Source organism: Cetorhinus maximus, chromosome 5 (assembly GCF_964194155.1).
Source record: "Cetorhinus maximus chromosome 5, sCetMax3.hap1.1, whole genome shotgun sequence".
Lineage (NCBI taxonomy): Eukaryota > Metazoa > Chordata > Chondrichthyes > Lamniformes > Cetorhinidae > Cetorhinus > Cetorhinus maximus.
The window spans coordinates 106,826,162-106,851,820 of NC_135883.1; positions in this window are offsets into that span (position 1 = coordinate 106,826,162).

A 25,659-nucleotide genomic window follows, 5' to 3' on the forward strand; every position below is an offset into this window, starting at 1 on the left:
ACACTTATCCATGTTATACTGCATCTGTCATATATTTGCCCACTCACTCAACTTGTCTAAATCACCTTGAAGCCTCTTTACATCCTCCTCACCACTCATAACTTTGTGTTGTCAGCAAACTTGGAAATATTACATTTAGTTCCCTCTTCTAAATAATTGATAAATATTGTGAATAGCTGGGGTCCAAGCACTGACCCCTGCAGTACCCCACTAGGCACCGCCTGCCACTCCGAAAAAGTCATATTTATTCCTAATCTCTGTTTTCTGTCTGTCAACCAATTCTCAATCCATGCCAATATATTACCCCAATTCCATATGCTTTAATTTTGCACATTAATCTCTTATGTGGGACTTCATCAAAAGCTTTTTGAAAATCCAAATACATCACATCCATTGGTTCTCCTTATCTGTTCTACTAGTTACATCCTCAAAAAACTCCAGCAGGTTTGTCAAACATGATTTCCCTTCCAAAAATCCATGTTGACTTTGCCTAGTCTTGTTGATAGTTTCTAAGTGTCCCAGGACATACCTGGGCAATGTTCCTCATTACCAGGTAGATTCCAGTGTTGTACCTGTACTGGAACAGCTTGGCTAGTCTTCGGTACTGTTGCAGGAATATTGTCAGGGCCCATAGTTTTTGCAGTATCCAGTGCCTTCTGCCATTTCTTGATATCACGTGGAGTGAATTGAATTGGCTGAAGACTGGCATCTGTGATGCTGGGGACCTCTGGAGGAGGCTGAGATGGATCACCACTTGGCACTTCTGGCTGAATATTATTGCAAATGCTCCAGCCTTATCTTTTGTACTGATGTTCTGGGCTCCTCCATCAATGAGGATGGGGTTACTTGTGGAGCCTCCTCCTCCAGTGAGTTGTTTAATTGTCCACCACCATTCATGACTGGATGTGGCAGGACTGCAGAGCTTAGAACTGATCTGTTGGTTTTGGGATCGCTTAGCTGTCTAGCACTTGCTGCTTATGCTGTTGGCACGCAAGTAGCCCTGTGTTGTAGCGTCACCAGGTTGATACCTCATCTTTAGGCATGGCCAGTGCTGTTCTTGGTATGCCCTCCTGCACTCTTCATTGAACCAGGGTTGATCTCCTGGCTTGGTAATGGTACAGTGGCGGATATGCCAGGCCATGAGATTACAGATTGTGGTGGAGTACAATTCTGCTGCTGCTGATGGTCCATAGAGCTTCATGAATGTTCAGTCTTGAGTTGCTAGATCTGTATAAAATCTTTCCTATTTAGCACGGTGATCGTGCCACATAACACAATGGAGGGTATCCTCAATGTGAAGGCGGGACTTTGTCTCCACAACAACTGTGCGGTGGTCACTCCTACTGATACTGTCATGGACAGATGCATCTGCGGCAGGCAGATTGGCGAGGATAAGGTCAAGCATGTTTTTCCTTCTTTTTGGTTCCTTGAGCACCTGCCGCAGATGGACATTGAAGTCCCCCACCCAGAGTACATTCTGCACCCTTGCCAGCCTCAGTGCTTCCTCTAAGTGGTGTTCAACATGGAGGAGTACTGATTCATCAGCTGAGGAGGGGCAGTAGGTGGTAACCAACGGGATGTTTCCATGCCCATGTTTGACCTGATGCCATGAGACTTCAAGGGGTCCGAAGGGCAACTTCCTCCTAACTGTACCGCCACCTCCACTACCGGTGGAGCATTATCTGTAAGATATGATTCCGTGAGGATGACTATGTCAGGCTGTTGCTTGACTAGTCTGTGAGACAGCTCTCCCAATTTTGGGGCAAGGCCCCTGACAGTAGTAAGGAGGACTTTGCAGGGTCAACAGGGCTGAGTTTGTCGTTGTCAGTGCTTAAGTTGATTCTGAGTCGTCCGTCTGGTTTCATTCCTTATGGATCCAACCTGAGTGACTTGCTAGGTGCCTTTCAAAGGGTATTTAAGAGTCAACCACATGTGGCACGTAGGCCAGGTAAGGATGGTAGATTTCCTTCCCCTAAGGGCATTTGTGAACCAGACAGGTTTTTACAACAATAATTTCATGATCATCATTTGACTTTTAATTATTAAATTCAAATTTCACCATCTGCCATGGTGCGATTCGAGTGAGGGTACCCAGAGCATTATCCTGGGTCTCTGATTTATTCAGCCAGTGACAATAGCACTATTGGTACCTCCCTTACAATTAAATCATATCATGTGGTAATTTAGTTCATTATTGTTTGTGGGAGCATGCTGTACACAAATTGAGTGCGGTGACTGCATTTCAAAAGGACTCAATTGGCTGTAAAGCACTCTCATGAACTGTATAAATGTGAAGTTAAGTCTAGGGAAGGCCTGAAATGGCTGCCTGACTCCAGTGAGTGGAGATCCCAGGCTTTCCTAATTGATTTCCAGCAATTATTAATAGGAATGGTTTTAACACAGGTTTTGGACCCCAATGTCAGGATGAAATGAGGGTCCCGACACTGCACTTTTTGATGGCTGGTCCAGCTCAGCAATTTTAGGAGGTGGCCTCTTAACTGGCCTTCTCTAGGTTTGTTGTCCAATTAAAGATGGCAGGTTGGTTGCCAATGCCACTGGCCCAAACATAGGGTTCGCAGCTTACTTGTCAGAAGTAGGTGCTGCTGAGGCTGGTCAGGGACTGCGAGGGTGCCTCAACATGGATGTGCCCTCAGATTAAAAATCAGAGGGGCCAGCCAAGCAGGCCCCTCCATTTGGCCCATTTGGAGGAAAAGGAACTACCCCACCCCTCTCACCGATGTCAGGAATGCGATAATTGTAACTATCTTCAAAAAGGGACATAAATCATGGTATGGAAACTATCGAGGTATTTCCCTCTTGTCCATAGCAGGGAAAATCCTGACACACATTCTCTTGAATTGCCTACTTCCTGTGGCTGAGGAAGTCCTCCAAGAGACACAGTGTGGCTTCAGAACTTCCAGAGGAACCTCTGATATGGCCTTTGTTGCCAAGCAAATCCAAGAAAAATGTTGAGAGGAACACCAGAAACTCATCATTTCATTCATCGACTTGATCAAAGAATTTGACTCAGTAAATTGTGAAGCTCTGTGGGTTGTGCTCTGAAGATTTGGATGTCCAAGAAACTTCATCACAATCCTGCAATTGCTTCATGATGATATGACTGCAACTGACTTGAGTGGGAGACCTGAAACAGTCCCCTTCAAAACCCAGACTGGGGGCAAGCAAGGCTGTGAGATAGCCAAAATACTACTAACAATCTGCCCGACAGTGTCCATTTACCTTATCAAAGATCAACTGCCCTCTGGTGTCAGTATTAAATACTGCCTAAACAAAAACAGAATTACCTGGAAAAACTCAGCAAGTCTGGCAGCATCGGCGGAGAAGAAATCAGTTAACGTTTCGAGCCTTCATGGCCCTTCGGCAGAACTGCAGCATAGTTTCAACAAGGGAGAAATATAAATTGGTTTAAGGTGGGTTGGGGGCGGGGGGGGGAAGAGACACATTGAGGGTGTGGTGTGAGCAGATAATCAAAAGATGTCACAGACAAAAGGGTCAAAGAGGTGTTGAAGGTGGTGGTCTTTGTCTGAGAAAAGTGCTAATTAAGAATGGAAAACAGGATATTCAAAGTACAGCTCTAGTGGGGGTGGGGTGGAAAGACTAAAGGTTTTAGTTTTAGATTTAAAAATAATGGAAATAGGTGGGGAAAGAAGAATCTATATAAATTATTGAAAGAAAAAAAAAAGAGGGTGGGGGGGGGGAAAAGAAACGGGGTGGGGATGGGGGGAGGGGGAGTTTAAGATCTAAAGTTGTTGAATTCAATATTCAGCCCAGAGGGCTGTAAAGTGCCTAGTCGGAAGATGAGGTGCTGTTCCTCCAGTTTGCGTTGGGCTTCACTGGAACAATGCAGCAAGCCAAGGACAGACATGTTGGCAAGAGAACAGGGTGGAGTGTTAAAATGGCAAGCGACAGGGAGGTTTGTGTCTTTCTTGCGGACAGACCGCAGGTGTTCCGCAAAACGGTCGCCCAGTTTGCGTTTGGTCTCTCCAATGTAGAGGAGACCGCATTGGGAGCAACGAATGCAGTAGACTAAGTTAGGGGAAATGCAAGTGAAATGCTGCTTCACTTGAAAGGAGTGTTTGGGCCCTTGGACGGTGAGGAGAGAGGAAGTGAAGGGGCAGGTGTTGCATCTTCTGCGTGGGCATGGGGAGGTGCCATAAGTGGGGGTTGAGGAGTAGGGGGTGATGGAGGAGTGGACCAGGGTGTCCCGGAGGGAACGATCCCTACGGAATGCCATCAAGGGGAGTGAAGGGAAGATGTGTTTGGTGGTGGCATCATGCTGGAGTTGGCGGAAATGGCGGAGGATGATCCTTTGAATGCGGAGGCTGGTGGGGTGATAAGTGAGGACAAGGGGGACCCTATCATGTTTCTGGGAAGGAGGAGAAGGCGTGAGGGATGTCCAATCCCTCTACACCTCCATCCCCCACCAGGATGGTCTGAGGGCCCTTAGCTTCTTCCTTGAACAGAGGCCCCAACAATCCCCATCCACCACTGCAGAGAGGAACACAGTTAACGTGTCCCACCCCCGCCTTAAACCAGCTTATATTTCACCTCTCTTCTATTTTTACTTAGTTCTGTTGAAGAATCATACGGACTCGAAATGTTAACTGTGTTCCTCTCCGCAGATGCTGCCAGACCTGCTGAGTTTTTCCAGGTATTTTTATTTTTATTTTTGTTTTGTACATGAACGACTGTTTGCAGATGACTCCAGTGTTGCCCACTGTGCACCAGATTTTCAAGCCACTCTCAATTTCTTCAAACTTGCATTCAAGAGACTCGGCCTGTCTTTGAATATTGCCAAAACAAAACTCATATGTCAACCCAGACTTGGGCAACTAAATATTTCACCTCCCATATATGTTGAAACACATATGTTGAGCACTTTCCATACCCTAGCAGCCACCTCTCTCAAAGGGCTACCATTGATGAAGAGACCCAACACTGGATCAGCTGTGCCCGCTCAGCCTTCTGCAAACTATGGCAGCGAGTGTTTGACAACAAAGACCTCCGCAAGTCAACAAAAGTCAGTGTACAGAGCTGTTCTCATCACCACACTCCTGTACTGCAGTGGGAGCTGGAGTGTGTATCAGCGACACATAAGAGAATGAAGGTAATCCCATCAGCAATGCCTCCACTGCATCCTTCGGGTTCAATGGGAGGACCATCGAGCAAACGCAAGTGTTCTTCTTGAAGTCAGCTCCACAAGCATTCAGGCAAAACTGCTGCAAAATCGACAATTGATGGACGTGTCTGGATGGCTGAAAACCACCTCCCCCACCAGCTCCTGTTTTCTGAATGCTCAAATGGTCAGCATTCTAGGAGAGGACAAAGAAAATGCTACAAAAACACTCTGAAGCTCTCCTTGAAGCATTGACGTTAATGACTGGGAGGCACTTGCTCCAATCATTCAGAATAACGACGACTTGTCCACCAAGCTGCGTCATGCTTTCAGTCCAAATGTCAGAAAAGTGATTGAGGCAGAGATGATCAGCAGCAGAGAAGGAAAGAAAGGGAAGCAAATCCTGCTTCTGGATCCCACGACCTCATGGGACATCCTGCCCCATGTTCCCGAAGATCTGCGGGTTGAGAATTGGCCTGTTCAACCACATAAAGACCCATGGCAGAAACTTGCGATCCTGAGTAAATGTCATCCTCAAATCAAAGGACAGCTGATGACAACAGTATTTGCAATTACAATCGTCAGCTTGGGACAGCTCCTTTAAATTCACAAATTTATTTATTTTTAAATGTGTTACGAAAACAAAATTTATTAAATAATCTAGGCGGTGGGGGAGGGGGTGTTGCGGGAGTGGTGAGGTGGTTGAGGGGGGGTGTGGGCAACTGTGTGAAAACCTTCTAAGCATTTAATTATGCACCATGCACCATTCCTGACGGACTGACTGAGGGGCCAGGTAGCCACTGTTCCCTGGTTACTGCTAAGGTCACTCTGGAGTAGCTGTTGTGACAATAGAACATTATGGGCAGAATTTTCAGGTTGGTGGGCGGGTGTGATCAGCGGGCCCAGGATCGACTGGAGAACGGACCGCTGACCCTGATCGGCCCCAGACCACGATTTCACACTAGCTAGCCAGCCGCTGCCGGGGTGGAGGCTGGAGGAGGGTGGGCGCTGATGTCAACGCGGGCGTGGGCCAGCGCTGAGAGAAAGCTCCCTGAAGGCAGAGAGCTGCCTCAGAGAGCTAAAGCCCTGAAAAATCATAATTAAAGGTTTCAGAAGCCGAAAGAAAGTTTCCATGCATCATAATAAATCACCTGAAAATTTAGCTACTAAAACTGCTGTTCACGGATATTTACTCATATTTTATTTCATCACAGAAACCTCACCTGCCCGTAGATGAAGTTTGATGAAAAATGTAAAGGCCACCTGCCGATTCGCCCGTCCGCCAACTGTAAGGTTGGGCAGGCAACGAAAAATTGCAGACAATTGCGCCATTAATGGGCTTAATTGCCCTCTTAATTGTCGGTGGGCACACTGCCAACTTTTGTTCTTGCCCATCGACCGAAATATTGCGCAAGTGCAGGTTGACATCGGGACACTCGCCCAACGTCATCTCGTGCAATTTCACGCCGGAGCGGGTCAGGTGTGTGCCTGCCTGATCAGCGTACCATTATGCCCTATGGGTTGACTCCTGCTGTAGCTTTCATTCCCTCATGAGGAAGCACTTCTGAAAAGGTGACTCCCCAGAAGGCTCCAGCAAAATCATGATCCTGCCACAGGGGCAATGAATGCAACCTACTGTTCCGTTGCACTACTGTCAGCACCATTGGGGTCAACTGAACATTTGTCATGGAATTTTAATACCCATAAAGGAAAGGAATAGAACTGCATTTTTCAGATTTATATAACCTTTTTCACTGCTCTGGACAATTGCTGTTAGAATTGTACTGCTGTGTATAAATCATTGTTTAAAGTCAATCCTGTACTTATATAGACACTGAATGACAGCTTCTGTAAACATCAGTGAAATCACCTCATTTAATACATATAGTGTCTTTTTTAGAACCTACCAGGGTAATTCTATTCCATTAGCTTGAAGAGTGAATATAAAGTGAATAGAACTGAAATTCAGATGCAAAGCAAAATATTATAGATGTTGGAAATCTGAAATACAAACAGAAAATGCTGGAAATATCCAGCAGTCCAGGCAGCATCCATGGAGAGAAAAACTTTCATCAGAGCTTCAAAAAAATTCAACTGAGTTTCTAATGAAATCATAAAATCATAGAATGATGACTGCACAGAATCTCACTGGCTGGGGAATCCAGAATAATGGGGCACAGTCTCAGGATAAAGGGAGGATCATTTAGAACTGAGATGAGGAGGAATTTTTTCACTCAGAGGGTTGTGAAGCTTTGGAATTCTCCACCCCAGGAGGTTGCGGATGCTTCATCTTTGAAAATATTTTTGGTCTCTCAGGGAATCAAGGGATATGAGAACAGACGGGAAGTTGAGTTGAAGCCCAAGATCAGCCATGATCATATTGAATGGTGAAGCGGGCTCGACAAGCCATATTGTCTTCTCCTGCTCCCAGTTCTTATGTGCTTATGTAAGGAGGCTATTTAGACCATCTTGTCCATGCTGGTTCTCTGCAAGAGGAACTCATCTAGTCTCATTTCCCCTACCTTTTCATTGTAGCCCTGCAGATTTTTTTCTGTTCAGATAATGATCTAATTCTCTTTTGAAAGCCATGATTGAATCTGCCTGCAACACGGTCCCATGCAGTGCATTCTAGAATCTAACCACTCGCTGTGTAAAACAGATTTTCCTCATGTCGCCATTGCTTCTTTTGTCAATCATCTTAAATCAATGCCCTCTTGTTCTTGATCCTTTCACCAACAGGATTAGTTTCTCCCTATCTGTCCAGGCCCTCGTAATTTTGAATACCTCCATCAAATCTCTTCTTCGCCTTCTCCTCCAAGGAGAACAGCCCCAGTTTCTCCAATCTATCTACGTAGCTTCAGTTCCTTATTCTGGGATCATTCTCGTGAATCTTTACTGCACCCTTTCTAATGCCTTTACATTCTTCCTGAAGTGAAATCCACAGAACTGGACATAATACTCGAGTTGAGGCCGAACTAACGTTTTATATAGGTTTATCAGCCACCATGTCAAACTAGAGGGTGGCTGCTGGTCAACAAGGGCTTTCTGCTCTACAAATGAGTAATGATCACCCTGTGCAACCCAGCTACATGATGCCAACATTCATATAAATAGAACCATGCTGCAACAAGATCCTGAAAACCCCTTTGAGCACAGGACCACAGTCACGATAACAACAGTCTGAGCCTGCATGCAACCAAGTTGCCTTTTATGTACATATGAACATACAAACTAGGAGCAGGAGTAGGCCACTTGGTCCTTAAAGCCAGCTCTGCCAGTCAATAAGATCGTGGCTGATCTGATTGCAACCTCTTGCCTACCCCCAATAACCTTCCACCCCCTTGTTAATCAAGGATCTATCTAGCTCTGCCTTAAAAATATTCAAAGACCCTGTTTCCACTGTCTGTTGAGGAAGCGCGTTCCAAAGACTGAACAAAGGGAATGAGCCCTGGTGCAGAACAACCCAGTTCGAACTAGTTTCCTTAATTAACTATTTCAGCTGCTGCCAATGGATAGCCTCTATCTCGCTGTTTACGCACTTGGATGAGACTTAGAATTTAAACAGCACTTGCAGTTAAATGTTAAATTTATCCAAAATTAGATTTTTAGAAGGAGATTTAAGATTCCCTCAACTCACCAATACTCTCACACTCTGTTGAGGCAGTGCTGGTCACACTGACAATGTCTGAATTGGCAGCAAGCTGAAATTTCATGACCAGAGATTGAACTTCCACTGCAGCCCTCAGATGCTGCAATGGAAGCTGAGACGCTGCAATCAAACAATGCATCATGCTTGGGTCAGCAAGTGCTCTCTTGGAGTTGGCCATCATGTCCACGCTTCCAAGTTCTGCACAAACCCCTGTGGAAGAATGGAGCCATATTCCCCCATTCCCCTCGACAACAACGGGAAACTGTCTGATAGGCCTTCCAATGAACCAAACATTTCTGTGTGCATGCCTACCAGCCTTTTTCCATACGCCATCCCATCAATCTCCTCATTTGATGTCTTCTGCAGTAGAACTTGTGTGCAACCTCGTCTTTCAGTGCACTGGTATCTGCGCTATCCTCTGCCCCTGGCTGGGCTCACCACGTGCAGTCTGCACTTCTGTGTTACCCAGTAAATTTCACAGTTTTTTATCATTCTTTCACCGTGAGCCACCTTCTTGAACCACTGCAGTTCATGAGATACACCCACTGGAAGGGAGTTCTCGGACTTTGGCCCAGGGACAGTGAAGGAGCTGTGATATTATTCCAAGTCAGGATGGTGTGTGTCTTAGAGGGGAACTTGCAGGTGCTGGTGTTCCCATGCATATGCTACCCTTAACCATCAAGCTGGTATAGGTCACATGTTTGGAAGATGCTGTTGAAGGAGCCTTGCTGGTTTTCTGTAGTGCATCTTGTAGATGGTACACACTGCTGTCACTGTGTGTCGGTGGTGGAGGGAGTAAATGTTTAAGGTGGTGGATGGGGTGTCAGTCAAGTGGGCTGCTTTGTTCTGGATGGTGTCAAGTTTCTTAAATGTTGTTGGAGCTGCACTCATTGAAGCAAGTGGAGAGCATTCCATCACACTCCTGACTTGTGCCTTGTAGATGGTGGGCATGCTTTGGGAAGTTAGGAAGTGAATTATTTGTCACAGAGTTCCCAGTCTCTGACCTGCTCTTGTAGTCACAGTATTTATATGGCTGGTCCAGTTCAACTTTTAATCAATGGTAACCCCAGGATGTTGATGGTGAGGGATTCAGTGATGGTAGTGCCATTGAATGTTAAGGGGAGATGGTTAGAATTCTCTCTTGTTGGAGATAGTCATTGCCTGGCACTTGTGTGGCATGCACGTTGCATGCTACTTATTGGCTCAAGCCTGAATGTTATCCAGGACTTGCTGCATAAAGACATGAACTCCTTCAATATCTGAGGAGTCGTGAATGGTGCTGAACTTTGGGCAATCATCAGCAAATATCCCCACTTCTGACCTTATGCTGGAAGAAAGATCATTGATGAAGCAGCTTAAGATCGTTGGGCCAAGCATACCACTCTGAGGAACTCCTGCAGTGATGTCCAGGGACTGAGATGACTGACCCCCAACAACCACACCATAGTCACACAGCAAATCAGGAGGTTAAAAGCACTTCTAAATTAAATTTTGCAATGGAAAAATAAATGATTATGATTGAATTAAGATATGAGCTAAAATAAATACATTTTAATAAGTTATTTTTAAAATAAATGAGGATTTTTTTCCTCCTTATGGATAAATTTTACATTCCACAAATATAAGGTTAACTTCTCAGCACCATTGAGGGTATTTAACAGTAAGTATTAAGTTAGTATGCTGTTAAAACCCAGTTATACCTCATTCAATAAGGTGTAACCTTTTCAAAGGTTTTTATAATGAGATCAACAATGTTAAAATGGAAGTTCTGGTCAATTGGTAAGTTTTTCAATCAATTGCTGTCTGGGTTTCCTCAACAACGTACCCTGTGGGGAAGTATAGAATCAATTATAGCAACTTCTGAATCTCTGCATTATTATGTGTATGTGCAGGCTCCAGAAGTTGTCGTCAGTTTGAGTGCAGTAAAGACAGCAAATGCAAAGAGTTTCTGCTCCTTTACCTCTTCTTCTTCCTCCTCATGTTCTTGCTGTTGAACTGCTTGCCATACAGCCAGAAAGAACTACCTCCTTATGATAGTAGCACATAGCAGATCACCATGAAACTTGGAGGCCTGCTTTCATGTAAGCTATAGGGCTCCTCCTGAACAGTCCAGCCAGTGGGAGCATTGTTCAACATGGCAATGATTTGTTCTATCACAGTTAATGTGGCAGTATGACATGCTTTGTTTATGTAATGCACACTTGAGTATGAATGTGGATTGTGCATTGGAGTCAGCAGTCTTGTGGTCAGCGGCAAGCTCTTGTTGCCCAGTTGCCACCCTTCTAGCACTGTGGACTGCTACAGAATGAAGGCACCTTGATTGCTGTCAGGATACTGGGCATTGACATGCATGATTCTTTGCATAAGGTCACACAGTAGCTGGACATTGAGTGGAATCCTTTTTTAATTGCAGTATAGGGTAGAGTTGACTTGCGGCAACTGCAAAGCAATGTGCATTCTTTCCATAGTGCCCTACACCATTGGGAAACCTGCGAACTTAGTGAAGCCGCATGCTTGTTCCACCTGCTTCTCTCTGGCATTGAAATGTTGTTAGTTCTCAATAAATAGAAAGTGTCAATGACCTCCCTTACACAACAGCAAATTGTGCGATGTTGCAAATATCTCAAGCCTGGAAGGAGCCAGATGCATAATAGTTCATGGCCGCATTCACTTTCACAGCCACAGGCGGTGCTCGCCTGCTCCAAGGTTGAAGTTCTGACTGCAGCAGATGGCTGGTTTCAGTGCGTAAGCAAAGAGGGAGTAAGAAAAGAGACTTGCAGCTAACCTAAAAGGGCAGCCCGACATTTCCTACAGGCATACAAATAGTAAAAAGGTGGTAAAATGAGAAGGGGGGCTGATTAGGGACCAGAAAAGGGATTTACACATGGAGGCAGAGGGAGTAGCTGAAGTATTAAATGTACATTTTGCATCTGTCTTCACCAAGGAAGAAGATGCTACCCTGGTGAAAGAGGAGTTAATTAATACACTAGAAGGATTTAAAATTCGTAAGCAGGAGGTATTAGATAGGCTGTCTATACTTAAATTTGATAAAGCACCAGGACCAGGTGAGATGCATCCAAGGATACTGAGGGAACTAGGAGTGGAAACTACAGGTCAGTCAGTTTAACTTCAGTGTCAAACTCAGCCCTGTGGACCCTCCAAAGTTCTCCCTACTAACATCTGGGGACTTGTGCCAAAATTGGGAGAACTGCCTCACAGACTAACTCACAGCCTGACATAGTCATACTCACAGAATCGTACCTTACAGATAATGTCCCAGATACCACCATCACCATCCCTGAGTATGTCCTGTCCCACTGGCAGGACAGAACCAGCAGAGGTAGCAGCACAGTGGTGTACAGTCAGGAGGGATTTGCCCTTGGAGTCCTCAACATTAACTCCAGACCAAATGAAGTCACATGGCATCAGGTCAAACATGGGCAAAGAAACCTCCTGCTCATTAACGCGTACTGCCCCCCAACAAACCACCCCCCCCACCCCCCTGCCCCCCCAACCCGTTCAGCTGATAAATCAATACTCCTCCATGTTGAACACCACTTGGATGAAGCACTGAGGGTGGCAAGGGTGATGAATCTGCTCTGGGAGGGGGACTGCAATGTCCATCACCAAGAGTGGCTCAGTAACACCACTACTGACCGAGCTGGCCGTGTCCTAATGGACATTGCTGCGAAACTGGATCTGCGGCAAGTGGTGAGGGAACCAAAAAGAGGGAAAAACATACTTGACTTCACCCTTACCAATCTACCTACTGCAGATACATCTGTCCATGATAGTATCAGTAGGAGTGACTACCACAAAGTCTATATGGAGAGGAAGTTGCATCTAACATTGAGAATATTGTGTGGCACTACAACCATGCTAAATGGGATAGATTTCGAACAGATCCAGCAACTCAAGACTGGGCATCCATGAGGCACTGTGGGCCATCGGTAGCAGCAGAATTGTACTCAACCACAATCTGTAACCTCATGGCCTGGCATATCCCCCCGCCTCAATTACTATCAAGTATGGGATCACAGAATCACAGAATCACAGAGTGCAGAAGAGGTCCTTTGGCCCATCGAGTCTGCACCGACACATGATAAATACCTGACCTGCCTACCTCATCCCATTTACCAGCACTTGGCCCATAGCCTTGAAAGTTATGATGGATCATTCATGGTTCCATGAAGATTTCAGGAAGGCAGGCCAAGAGCAGCACCAGGCACACCTAAAAATGAGGTATCAACCTGGTGAAGCTACAACTCAGGACTCCTTTCCTGTCAAACAGCATAAGCAGCAAATGCTAGACAGAGCTAAGCGACCCCATAACCAATGAATCAGATCTAAGCTCTGCAGTCCTGCCACACCCAGTCGTGAATGGTGCTGGACAATTAAAAAACTCACTGAAGGAGGTGGCTCCACAAATATCCCCATCCTCAATGATGGAGAAGCCCAGCACATCAGTGCAAAAGATAAGGCTGAAGCATTTGCAACAATCTTCAGCCAGAAGTGCTGAGTGGATGGTTAATCTCAGCCTCCTTCTGAGATCCCCAGTATCACAGTTGCCAGTCTCCACCCAATTCAATTCACTCCACGTGATATCAAGAAATGGCTGAAGGCACTGTATAGTGCAAAACGTATGGGCCCTGATAATATTCTGGCAATACTTGCCTGTTAACACAAGTCCCATATCCCTAGAAGGGAGCTCCACGTTGTTTCATCTCTCTGCAAATCACAGTGTAAAAGCTACAGAAAGTATCTGAGCAAGTTTAAGTGCCATTCGCTAGTAGCTGGCAGCTGGCAGCAAATCGCAGCAGTGTGAATAACAAAAGGGTCTCTCAGAGTGATTTGATTTCTCTGCATAAATCTGAAGCGGCGATAATGTGGATTTGAAGAAGCAAAGTCTTCCTCAAAAAACATTTGGAAGATTTTTTTTGTTTGGAGAGTTGAAGCAGAAGGATCTTTTCATGATTTAATGTGGGTCGTTTTGCTAGTGCTGTTGGGGAGGGTTTAAACTAACTCAGCAGGAGTGTGGGAACCAGGACAGAATATTAGAAAGTAATACCAGGGTACATGGAATGCTGGGAGAGGCAGATAGCACTGAAATAGAGAATAGTAAGTTAATAAATGGAGTCGGAGTGAGGGAGCAAGTAATGAAGTCTAAATCAGGGTTACACTGCATGCATGAGAATGCACGGAGCATAGTTAATAAACTTTGGGAGTTATAGGCACAAATTGCCTTGTGGGATTACGATGTTGTGGCAATAGCGAGACCTGGCTAAAGGAAGGGCGGATCTGGGTGTTAAATATTCCTGGTTACAAGGTGTTCAGAAAAGATAGGAAAGGGAAAAAAGGAGGAGGTGGCATTTTTGGTTAAGGAGAGCATTGCAGTACTGAAGAAAGAGATGTATCAGAGGATACAAAGACAGAATCGATTTGGCTAGAGTTAAGGAATAAAAAAAGTGCAATTACATTGCTCGGTGTAATATATTGACTACCAGCTAGTGGGAAGGATATAGAGGAACAAATCTGCAAAGAAATTACAGAGATGTGTAGACATCATACAGTAGTTATAATGGGGGCTTTAGTTACCCGTATGTAGACTGGGATTGTGATAGTGTAAGGGACAGTGAGGGACATGTGTTCCTAGATGGTGCTTGGGAGAATTCCCTACAACAGTATGTGTCCAGTCCAATGAGAAAGGATGCACTGCTGGGCCTGGTTCTTGGGAATGAGGTGGGCCAAATGGATCAAGTGACAGTGGGGGAACATTTCAGGGACAGTGATCATTGTATCATAAGGTTTAGGATGACGGTGGAAAATGGCATTGGTCAATCCAGAGTAAAAATAATCAACTGGCAGAGAGCGGACTTCAATGGGGCAAGAATAGAGCTGGACCTGATAGGCTGGAACCAAACAAAAACAGAAAATGCTGGAAAGGCTTAACAGGACTGACAGCATCTGTGGAGAGAGAAACAGAGTTGATTTTTCGAGTCTGTATGATTCATCTTCAGAGCTGGGACCAAAAATTGGCGGGAAAAACAGTAGCTGAACAATGGGCTACCTTCAAAGAGGAGATGGTTTGGGCATAGTCAAGGCATGTTCCTCAAAAGGGAAGGGTAGGACAAACAAGCCTAGAGCTCCCTGGATGATAAAGGAGATAGAAATTAAGTTAAAGAAGAAAAAGTGTGCTTATGACAGGTATCAGGTAGCAAATACAATTGAGAACAGAAGGTTCAGAAGGGATATGAAAAAGCAAATATGAGAAGCAAAGAGGGATTATGAAAAAAGACTGGCGGCTAACGTAAAAGGAATTCCCATAGTATTCTATAAGCACATCAATTGAAAGGGTGGTAAAAGGAGGAATAGGGCTGATTAGGGACCAAAAATAGGACTTACACATAGAGGCAAGAGGCATGACTGAGGTATTAAATGAATACTTTGCATCTGTCTTTACTTATGAGGCAGATGCTGCCCAGGCCATTGTGACAGAGGAGGAATCTCAGTCACTAGAAGGGTCTAGAAGATAAGGAGGAAGTATTGGATAAGCTGTCGGTACTTAAAGTTGATAAGGCACCGGGACCAGATTAGATGCATCCAAGAATATTGAAAGAAGTGAGAGTGGAAATTGCAGAGGCATTGGCAATGATCTTTCACTGTTCCTTGGATTCGGGGGAGGTGCTGGAGGACTGGAGAAATGCAAACATTGCGCCCTTGTTCAAAAAAGGTTGTAAAGATCTGTCCTGCAATTACTGACCAGTCAGTTTAACTTCGATGGTGGGGAAACCTCCAGAAACAATTCTTCAGGATAGAATTAATAGTCACATGGAAAAATGTGGATTGATTTGGAAGAGCCAGCATGAATTTGTTAAAGGAAAATTGTGTCTAACTAAATTGTTGGAGTTTTTTGAAGAGGTAACAGAGATGGTTGATGAGGGCAAAGCCATTGTTGTGACGTATATGGACTTCCAAAAGGCATTCGATACAGTGCCACACAACAGACTTGTGAGGAAAGTTACAGGATATGGAATAAAAGGGACAGTAGCAACATGGATACAAAATTAGCTGCGGGATAGGAAACTGAGAGTAATGGTTAATGGGTGTTTTTCGGGTAGGAAGAAGGTTTGTAGTGGAGTTCCCCAGGGGTCGGTATTGGGATCCTTGCTTTTCCTGATATATATAAATGATCTAGATCTTGGTGTGCAGGGGACAATTTCAAAGTTTGCGGATGACACAAAACTTGGGAGAATTGTAAACTGTGAGGAGGACAGTGTAGAACTTCAAAAGGACATTGACACATTGGTGGAGTGGGCAGATAGGTAGCAGATGAAGTTCAATGCGAAGAAGTGGAGGTGATACCTTTGGTGCAAAGAACACGAAGAGACAGTATAAAATAAAAGATACTATTCTAAAGGCTGTGCAGGAGTAGAGAGACCTGGGTGTATATGTACATAAGTCATTAAAGGTGGTAGAACAGGTAGAGAGTGCTGTTTCTAAAGCATACAGTATTCTAGGCTTCATTAATAGGGGCATTGAGTATAACAGCAGAGAGCTTATGATGAATTTAAGGCACTAGTTCGACCTCAGCTGGAGTATTGTGTACAGTTCTAGGCGCCAAACTATAGGAAGGATGTGAATGCATTGGAGAGAGTGCAGAAGAGGTTTACGAGAATGGTTCCAGGAATGAGACACTTCAGTTAGGAGGAAAGATTGGAGAAGTTGGGACTGTTTTCCTTGGAGAGGAGAAGGCTAAGAGGAGACTTGATAAAAGTTTTCAAAATCATGAGGGGTCAGAATAGATAGGTTGAAACTGTTCCCGCTCATAAACGGGTTGAGAACCAGAGGCACAGTTTTAAAGTGTTTTGCAAAAGAAGCAAATGTGAGGTGAGAAAAAACTTTTTCACACAGCGAGTAGTTAGGGTTTGGAATGAACTGCCTGGAATTGTGATGGAGACAGGTTTAATTGAGGCATTCAAGAGAGCACTGGATGATTATTTAAATAGAAACAATGAGCAGGGTTATAGGGAAAAGGCAGGAGATTGGCACTAAGTTAAAATACTCAGAGAGCCGGTGCAGACACGATGGGCCAAATGGCCTCCATCTACACCATAGCAATTCTGTGATTCTATGATGTCTTAATTTTCTTACAATCACTATCACATGCAGGTGATTCATTTGATGCAATTTACATTATTGCATTCTACATTTGTGAAAAAACATGGAACGGGCTTGCCAAATACTTTCCATGAAGAAAACACTTCTGTGAAATTCAGTGTCAAATAACTTCCCAAGTTACTGTGTGGTGATGGTTACCACCTTAGGTCATTTCACAGAGTCCTTTTATTGTCCGATTCAATTTCCTAGTCAAAATGTAACAATACATAGAAACTGACAATAGGGCTTCACGCTAATATGACTCAATCTCTCCCACAGGATAAGAATTTTCTGAAGAAAACAAGGAAGAATTACTGCGTTATGGTACATAATCCCTGTCTTACAATGCAATCCCTTTGCAGCAAATCTGAATTCAATTTTGTTTTGATTTTCTTGACTGCAGAAAGGTGTTCAGACCCCAAAATGCCTGCTGAGAATTAATGAACTCATTGAATAGGGAAGCCATGTTATGCCTGAATTATTCATCGGACATATTGAACTGGATTTTCTGCTCCTGGACTATCTAGCCCATTCTTATGTGCACTAGGCTTATAAATTTGCAGTGAGGTAGACACAAAACTGTATGATTCATTAAGTATACATCAATCTAATTCAGAAAATAGCAATTCATTTATTTGGTATCCACCCAATTGGTTGAAACGCCTATAACTGCTTAAAACTGATCTCATCAATTTTCAAAAAAATTATTCATGGGATGTGGGCATCGCTGGCTGGACCAGCATTTATTGCCCTTGAGAAGGTGGTGGTGAGCTGCCTTCTTGAACTGCTGCAGTTCATGTGTTGTAGGAACACCCACAGTGCTGTTAGGAAGGGAGTTCCAGGATTCTGAAACAGCGACAGTGAAGGAATGGCGATATAGTTCCAAGTCAGGATGGTGAGTAACTTGGAGGGAAACTTGCAGGTGATGGTATTTCCATGCATCTGATGCCCTTGTCCTTCTAGGTGGTGGAGGTTGCTGGTTTGGAAGGTACTGTCAAAGGAGCATTGGCGAGTTGCCTATTCCTCACTATTATTACCCAATTAGTATTCCTCACCTCATAATTCTACTGTTGCCTTCTCAGTTTGAATCCTGTGTACTATGCAGTACTATCAAAGCCAACTGTTGGACTGGGCATGTCACCACACCTTTGTAATTGGTATTCTATAACTAGCTGCGAAGAGATACACAAGATGGGCTAGTTTGATTTATCTTCTGATTTCTTTCAAATCCTTTGGGTGTGTCACTGAATGCTTTCTCACGTGCCTGCATAAGCTTAGAATGCATAAATAATCAGAGTGTGTCTGTTCAAATAGTTTTAGGTGGAACATGTGTATGCTCCAGTTTATACCTAAATTACCTTTACCACATGGATTCCAATGGTTCAGGAAAAGTACCTTATAGTTGCTGAAATACTTCTGAAGTGTCGCCAGTGTTGTCAGCAATGTGGGGGAACACAGCAGGCTGCTTGCGTGCAGCAATGAAATAAATGAACAGTTAAACCTTTAGTTGGTTGAGGGATGGATGTTGGCTAATACCAAGAGAACTCTCCCAAGCTACTTAATGCTGCCTTCTTTATTTATTTATGTTTGTGATGTCTGTGCAAAGTAAGTTCTTGAATTTTACAGGCAATAGGTTCAGTGCAATGTGAGGGATTTTTGTTCCTTTTTTATATATATTCATTATGGGATGTGGGCATCGCTGGCTGGGCCAGCATTTATTGTCCTTGAGAAGGTGGTGGTGAGCTGTCTTCTTGAACCGCTGCAGTCCATGTGGTGTAGGTACACCCACAATGCTGTTAGGAAGGAAGTTTGACCCAGTGACAGAGAAGAAACGACAATATGTTTCCAAGTCAGGATGCTGAATGAATTGGAGGGGAAATTCCAGGTGGTGGTGTTCCCATCTATCTGCTGCCCTTGTCCTTCTAGATGGTAGTGGTCGTGGGTTTGGAAGGTGCTGCCTAAGGAGCCTTGGTGAATTCCCGCAGTGCATCTTGTAGATGGTACACACTGCTGCCACAGTGCCAGTAGTGGAGGGAGTGAATGTTTGTGGATGTGATGCCAATCAAGCGGGCTGCTTTGCTCTGGATGGTGTTCAGCTTCTTGAGGTGTTGGAGCTGCACTCATCCAGGCAAGTGGAGAGTATTCCATCACACTCCTGACCTGTGTCTTGTAGATGGTGGACAGGAGTCAGGAGGTGAGTTACTCACCACAAGGTTTCTAGCCTCTGACCTACTCTTGTAGCCACAGTATTTATATGGCTAGTCCAGTTCAATTTCTGGTTAATGGTAACCGATGTTAATAGTGGGGGATTCAGCGATGGTGATGCCATGAATGTTAAGGGATTCTCTTTTGTTGGAGATGGTCTTTGACTGGCACTTGTGTGGCGTGAATGTTACTTGCCACTTGTCAACCTAAAGTTGTATGTTTAATCCTATAGTAGCTTCATGTGATGTTCATGTGATGCAGTGGTGCTTTTCAAAGTGATTTCTGTCATCACACTGTACATTAGTACACAGATAAAGGAAGGTTTCTCAAATATTTTTATGTAACAAGTAAAATTTGAATCTTATGTTTTTCTTCCTCCTTGCAGGTACAGAATAGTTTTCTTGCACTAGTTCTGAAATGTCACACATGTCTAAAGCTGCTATTTTCAGGTTTCGAGGTGGGTCCTACAGGCAGCTCCCTCTAGGGAACTTCTTACTGTGCGCCTCAATCTTTCATTATCTGCTTCCATCCATTGTCCTATCTCTCCCAAACTCCTTGCTTCCATTGTTGAAGTCATCTTCATGGTTCTAATAGCATTTTAGGTAATCATTATAAAAACAAAAACTGCAGGAAATCTCAGCTGGTCAGACAGCCTGAGGAGAACAGAGTATCAGGTGAAAGGTCAATGACCTGAAACATTAACTCTGTTTCTCTCTCCACAGATGCTGCCTAATCTGCTCAATATTTCTAGCATTGTTTATTTTTATTTCAGATTTCCAGCATCTGCAGTATTTTGTGACAGAGTTTAATGCCCTTCCCTGAGGTGAGTTTGGTGGTATGGAGGCATTTAAACAGGCGGGAGGGTGCTTTGGTGATAAGAGAGCTGCCATCCCTCTCAAAGGTTAGACTTCCTTCCGAGTGGAGGCGGAAGGCCCGCCTCATGCCAATTAGTGGCCTGACAACCGTCAAATGGCTGTTGGGCGAGCTGGCCAAGTAGACCATGGGCTCGCTCACTGCTTTTACACTGTGGGAGTGGTGGTGATGCTGCTAGCATCAAATTTAGCCCTACAAGTCAGGCAGCATCAGTGCAGAGGGAAAAACAGAGTCAACACCTCAGGTTGATGACCTTTCATCAGAACTGAGATCATCGACCTGAAACACTAACTCTGGGCAGAAATTTTCGTTCGGCAGGCGGATGCGCGCCTGACCCACTCGAGCGTGAAATGATGCGTGTTAATGTTGGCCGAGCATGCCAACGTCAATGTGCAGTTGCACGCTAGTTCGGTTAGCGGGCGCACACCAGGGCCAGCAGCGCACCTGCCAACAATTAAAAGGCCTGTTAAGGACATTAAATAATCAATTAAATTAAATTTTTCACTGCCCGTCCAACCTAACGGTTGACGAGCAGGCGAAAAAGCCAAGCGGGCTTTGCATTTTTTTTGGAAACCTCATCCACGGGCGGGATGATGTTTCCAAAACCAAATAAAAATAGAATAAAAACTTTAATTTTTCATTAATAACATGTCCCTGTTCATGTAACAGAGTCACATGAGGGGACATGCTTCATTGCATTTTATGTAAATTTTTTTTTCATATATCTTTATCTCCCTGAGGCACGGAGCTGCCTCAGGGAGATTATTCAGTGCTCACTCGCGCGCATGTGCGAAGTTCATGCTCGGCCTGCTTGCACTCCCCCCCCCCCCCCCCCCCCCTACCCCAGAAAGGTAGTGTTCGGCACTGCTGCTCGCGTTAATTGCCCCGCCAGAGTGAAATCGTGGTCCAGTGCCGATTGCGGGTAGCCCCCGCCAAGGGCAAAATTCTATCCCTTGTTTCTCTCTGCACAGAGGCTATCGGACCTGCTGAGCATTTCCAACATTTTCTGTTTTTATTTCATATTTCCAGCACCCGCAGTATTTTGCACTTTGAAAATTCCAACTATTTAGCCTTTGGTCCTCTGTGATATTTCTGCAGCTACTGATCTGCTCAACCACACCCTCAACTCCACCTTTCATGTCCTTGTGGTCCAGATTAAAACCATTACTTTTTCTAATCTTGATCAGTCCCATGGTGTGGGTCCTCACCTTTTAAGTCTAAGGGATGCAGATTTGAAAGGATGCGATGGACAACTGTTTTAGCCAATCACTAACAAGTCTAGCTGGGCCACATGAAGCAATGCTAGGTCCCACTCTCATCTGTCAAAACTGCCCATTATTTCAGCATCCTTGGTTGCAAAGATAACCCTGGCTTCTTTTCTGTACCGTAAAATGTCTTTTTAAACCCCTCTTCCTGTCTTCCTCACCCTCACATCCACCAACAAGCCTGAGGAACTCACAGGTTTCTTTCTTACTAAGATTGAGACCATTTGGTCAGCAGCCTCTGCCACTTTCCTCCCTTCCCCCAGCCCACTGGGCCAAACCCCTCTAAGGTGCCCATATACCCTAGGCCTGAACTTGCATCATTCTACAATTTCTCTCCAACCTCCCCTTATGCGCTCTCAGAGCTCATCTTGTCCATGAGACTAGCTTCCTGTACCCTCAATCCTATTCCCACTAAACTACTGACCACCAAGCTTCCCCTCCTGGCTCCCATGTTAGCTGACATTAACTTCTCTCTCCTCAGGGACTGTTCCTCTCTCCTTCAAATCTCTCACCATCTACCTTCTCCTTAGAAAACAAACCTTGATACCTCACCTGGCAAACTATCATCCCGTCTTCAAGCTCCCTCCTCTCTAAAGCCTTTCAATGTATTATTTCTTTTCAAATCGTGAGCATCTTTCCCAGATGTTTGAATCTCGAGAATCAGTTTCTGTGAATCTCTAGAATCAGGTTTCTGTCCCTGCCACTATGCTGAAATAACTCTTACCAAGCCACAAAAGACATCCTTTGTGACAAAGGTAAACCACCCTTTCTCACCCTTGTCGTCCCATCTGCAGCCTTTCGCGAGGTTGATCACACTATCCTCCTCCAACACCTCTCCACTCTGAACCAGCTGGGAGGGACTGCACTCACCTGGTTCCATTCCTATCTATCTAATCATAGCCAGAGTGTCACCTGCAATGGCTTCTCTTCCTGCTCCCATGCCATTACCTCTGATGTCCCCAAGATCTATCCTGGCCCCCTCCTATTTTTCATCTACATGCTGCCCCTTGGCGACATTATCCAAAAGCACATCAGCTGCTACATATATGCTGATGACACCTAGCTCTACCCCACCACTATCTCTCTCAACTCCTTCCCTGTCTCTGAATTGTCAGACTGCTTGCTTGACATCCAGTACTGGATGAGCAAACTAAATATTGTGAGGACCAAAGTCATTGTCTTCAGTCCCCTCCACTGTCTCCGTTTCCTAGCAATCAACTTCATCCTTCTCCCTGGCAACTGTCTGAAGCTGAACCAGTTTACAACTTTGGTGTCATATTTGACCCTGCGATGAACTTCTGTGCCCATATTAGTTTCATCAACAAGACCGCCTACTTTCACCTTTGTAACATTGACCAACTTTGCCCCTGTTTCTGCTCATCTGCTACTGAAACCCTTAGCCATGCCCTTGTTACCTCTAGACTTGACTATTTCAATGCTGTTCTCCCACATTCCACCCACAATAAACTTGAGGTCATGAAAAACCTTGCTATCCATGTTGTACCTCTCACCAAGCCTTATTCACCACCATCCCTGTGCTCACTGACCTGCATTGGTTCCCAGTTGAACAACATTTTTATTTTAAAATTTTCATCCTTGTTTTCAAGTTCCTCCATGGCCTTTCCCTTCCTAAGCTCCATAATCTCCATCAGCCCCAGAACCCTCCAAAGTATCTACGCTCCTCTAATTTTGGCCTCTTGGGCATCCCTGATTTTAACACTCCATCACTGGTGATTGTGCCTTCAGCTGCCAAGAGCCTAAGCTCTGAAATTTCCCCCCCACCCTCCATTAAACCTCTCCACCTCCCTTCCTCTTTTTCCCCTATTTAAAATGCTCCTTAAAACTGACCTCTTTGACCAAGCTTTTAGTCACTTGTCTTAATAAGAACATTTGAGAAATATGGCCTGGAGTAGGCAATCCGACGCTTTGAGTCTGTTCCATCATCCAATAAAATTGTGGCTGACCTTTTACCTGAACCTTACCTTCCCACACCGTCCCCATATCGCTTAACTCCCTTAGGACCCAAAAATATGTCGGCCTATGTCTCAAATGTACTGAACAACCGAACATCCACAGCTCATTGGCATAGAGAATGCAAAAGATTTACAATCCAAATGGCAAGTAGGTCCAAATTCCAGGACTCCTGACCCCTTGCCTGGGGCTTCCGATTTTCAGGATGCCTTTTAAGGGTGCAGGCTGGTTCGGGTTGTGACCTGGTTGGTCCCATTGCGGAGATAGGCAAGTCCTAGTCCTCTTTAATTTTCATGGAGTCAGGCCAGCTTTTCATCAGCGTGTCATGAACCACAGTCTGCATGAGGGAACCTTTTGAAAGCTAAGTTCAAAGCATCCTCCTCATATCCCCCATGCCAACCTATGCCCCCACGCACCTGCTGTGGCTCCTCATGCCCCTATTCTAAGGTATGTCCCCCACCCATCCCATGCCCCTCATGAGCCAAGCCTCATTATGTGTTCTTGGCTGAGAGCCCAGAAAACAAACACGTGCTTGCTTGACAGCTGTGGCTGTCTGATCTATGCTACCAATTTCACAATGTTTATTCACGCAAGATAAAGAGGTTTCAAGTGCTTGCTGCTTCTGCTATAGACAATTTAAAAGGTCTGGATGATTGACACTTTTATTGGCCTGTAGTAAAAAGGACTTTTTTAAAAGAAAGTAAAAAGCTATCAATGTATGACTTTTTAAAGCCTTTTTTTTACACATCCTACCGTCACTATAAAGCTCATTGGTTCTATACAGTATATAGTGGGTGAATGGGCATGGAAATGCCATAGCTTGGCATGGAGGCACGATGGACCATAGGGGTTGTTTGGGGGCCATCCCTTGGAATTGGTTCGTGAGTGGCAATAGGGGTTGTTTGGGGGCATACCCTGGCATGGGGGGCTCTGAGGGCCATAAGGGCTATTTCGGGTCATGAACAGCTACAGAGAGTGGATAGGGGGCATGAGGTGGTATGGATGGGGCATGGGAGTGTGTGGGCGTGAGGGGATGTGAGGGTTGAGGGCTGGAGGGCCTTTCTGTTTTTATTAGCACCAAGCACCATCTTTTAAACAGCATGCTTCTACACCTGACAGGACTTGTGACTGCTTCCAAACACTTTCCCAGGTGGCTGGTCTGACTGCAGCCCGCACCTACCCCCTCACAATGAAAATCCTGTCCTTGTGGGCACTTTTCCCAGGGCGGGTGGGCGGAGCACAGAATTTTCCTGATTCCTGCTACTTCCTCAATGAGGAAAATCCAGCCCCAAAAGGTGAGATGAAAGTGATTGCACTTGATATCAAAGCAGCATTGACCAAGTGTGTCATTAAGAAGCCTTACCAAAATTGAAGTCAATGGGGATCAGGTAGAAAGATCTCCACTGGTTGGAGTCATACCTAGCACAAAGCAAGATGGTTGTGATTGTTGGAGATCAATCATCTCAGTCCCAGGACATCATTGCTGGAGTTCCTCAGGGTAATTTCCTAGGTCCATCTTCAGCTGCTTCATCAAGACAGTCCCTCTAAAATAAAGTCAATAGTGGGGATGTTCATTAATGATTGCACAATGATCAGTACCATTTGCAACCCCTCAGATACTGAAGCAGAGTATGCCTGCAGGCAGCAAGACTTGGACAGCACTCAGTATTGGGCTAATAAGTAGCGGGTAACATTTGTGCCACACAACTGCCAGGCAATAGCCATCTCCACCAAGAAAGAACTGAACCATATTTCCTTGATAGTCAACAGTGCTATGATTGCTAAATGTCTAAATGTTATGGCAGGCAGATGGTAAATGCCAAGCTGCCCAAGTCCCAGAGGGAAACTTGAAGCACCTGCCACAACTATTTGCAATTTGTACTTGTTTCGAGATGCAGGCTTTGAATTCAATAAAAAGAAGGCCACCAAGCCTCATAGGTTTCTTACAAAACTAAATTAAACCTTTATTAAATAAGAAAAAATGATTTTTAAATACATATGTAGGTTTACAAATTGCTACTATAGTAACTCCTAGCTCCCTAATTAATCTAACTCCCAGTTACACCTCCGTTAAGGCAACAGTAAAGACACATAGATTTAAACAGACCCAGGCAAAGCACACACCCTGGGCAATCGAATTCAAAGTGAGTTTTCTCAGCTTCGGTTCCTTGTAGACAGCAGCTTGAGGCTTTTCACACTTGTGTTGGATCTTAAAATGCCTTCCTTTACACACAGTCTTCTCTCCTTTATACATGTTTTGCCCTTTGAATGCAAATTCCCATTGTTTCACTCTGTCTTTTGAATTTAACTCTCTAATAATAAAATCTATCATACTACCAATTTTACTAGTAATCTTTGGGAAAAATAAACACACTGTTTCTTAACTTCTCCTGGCTAGGTGA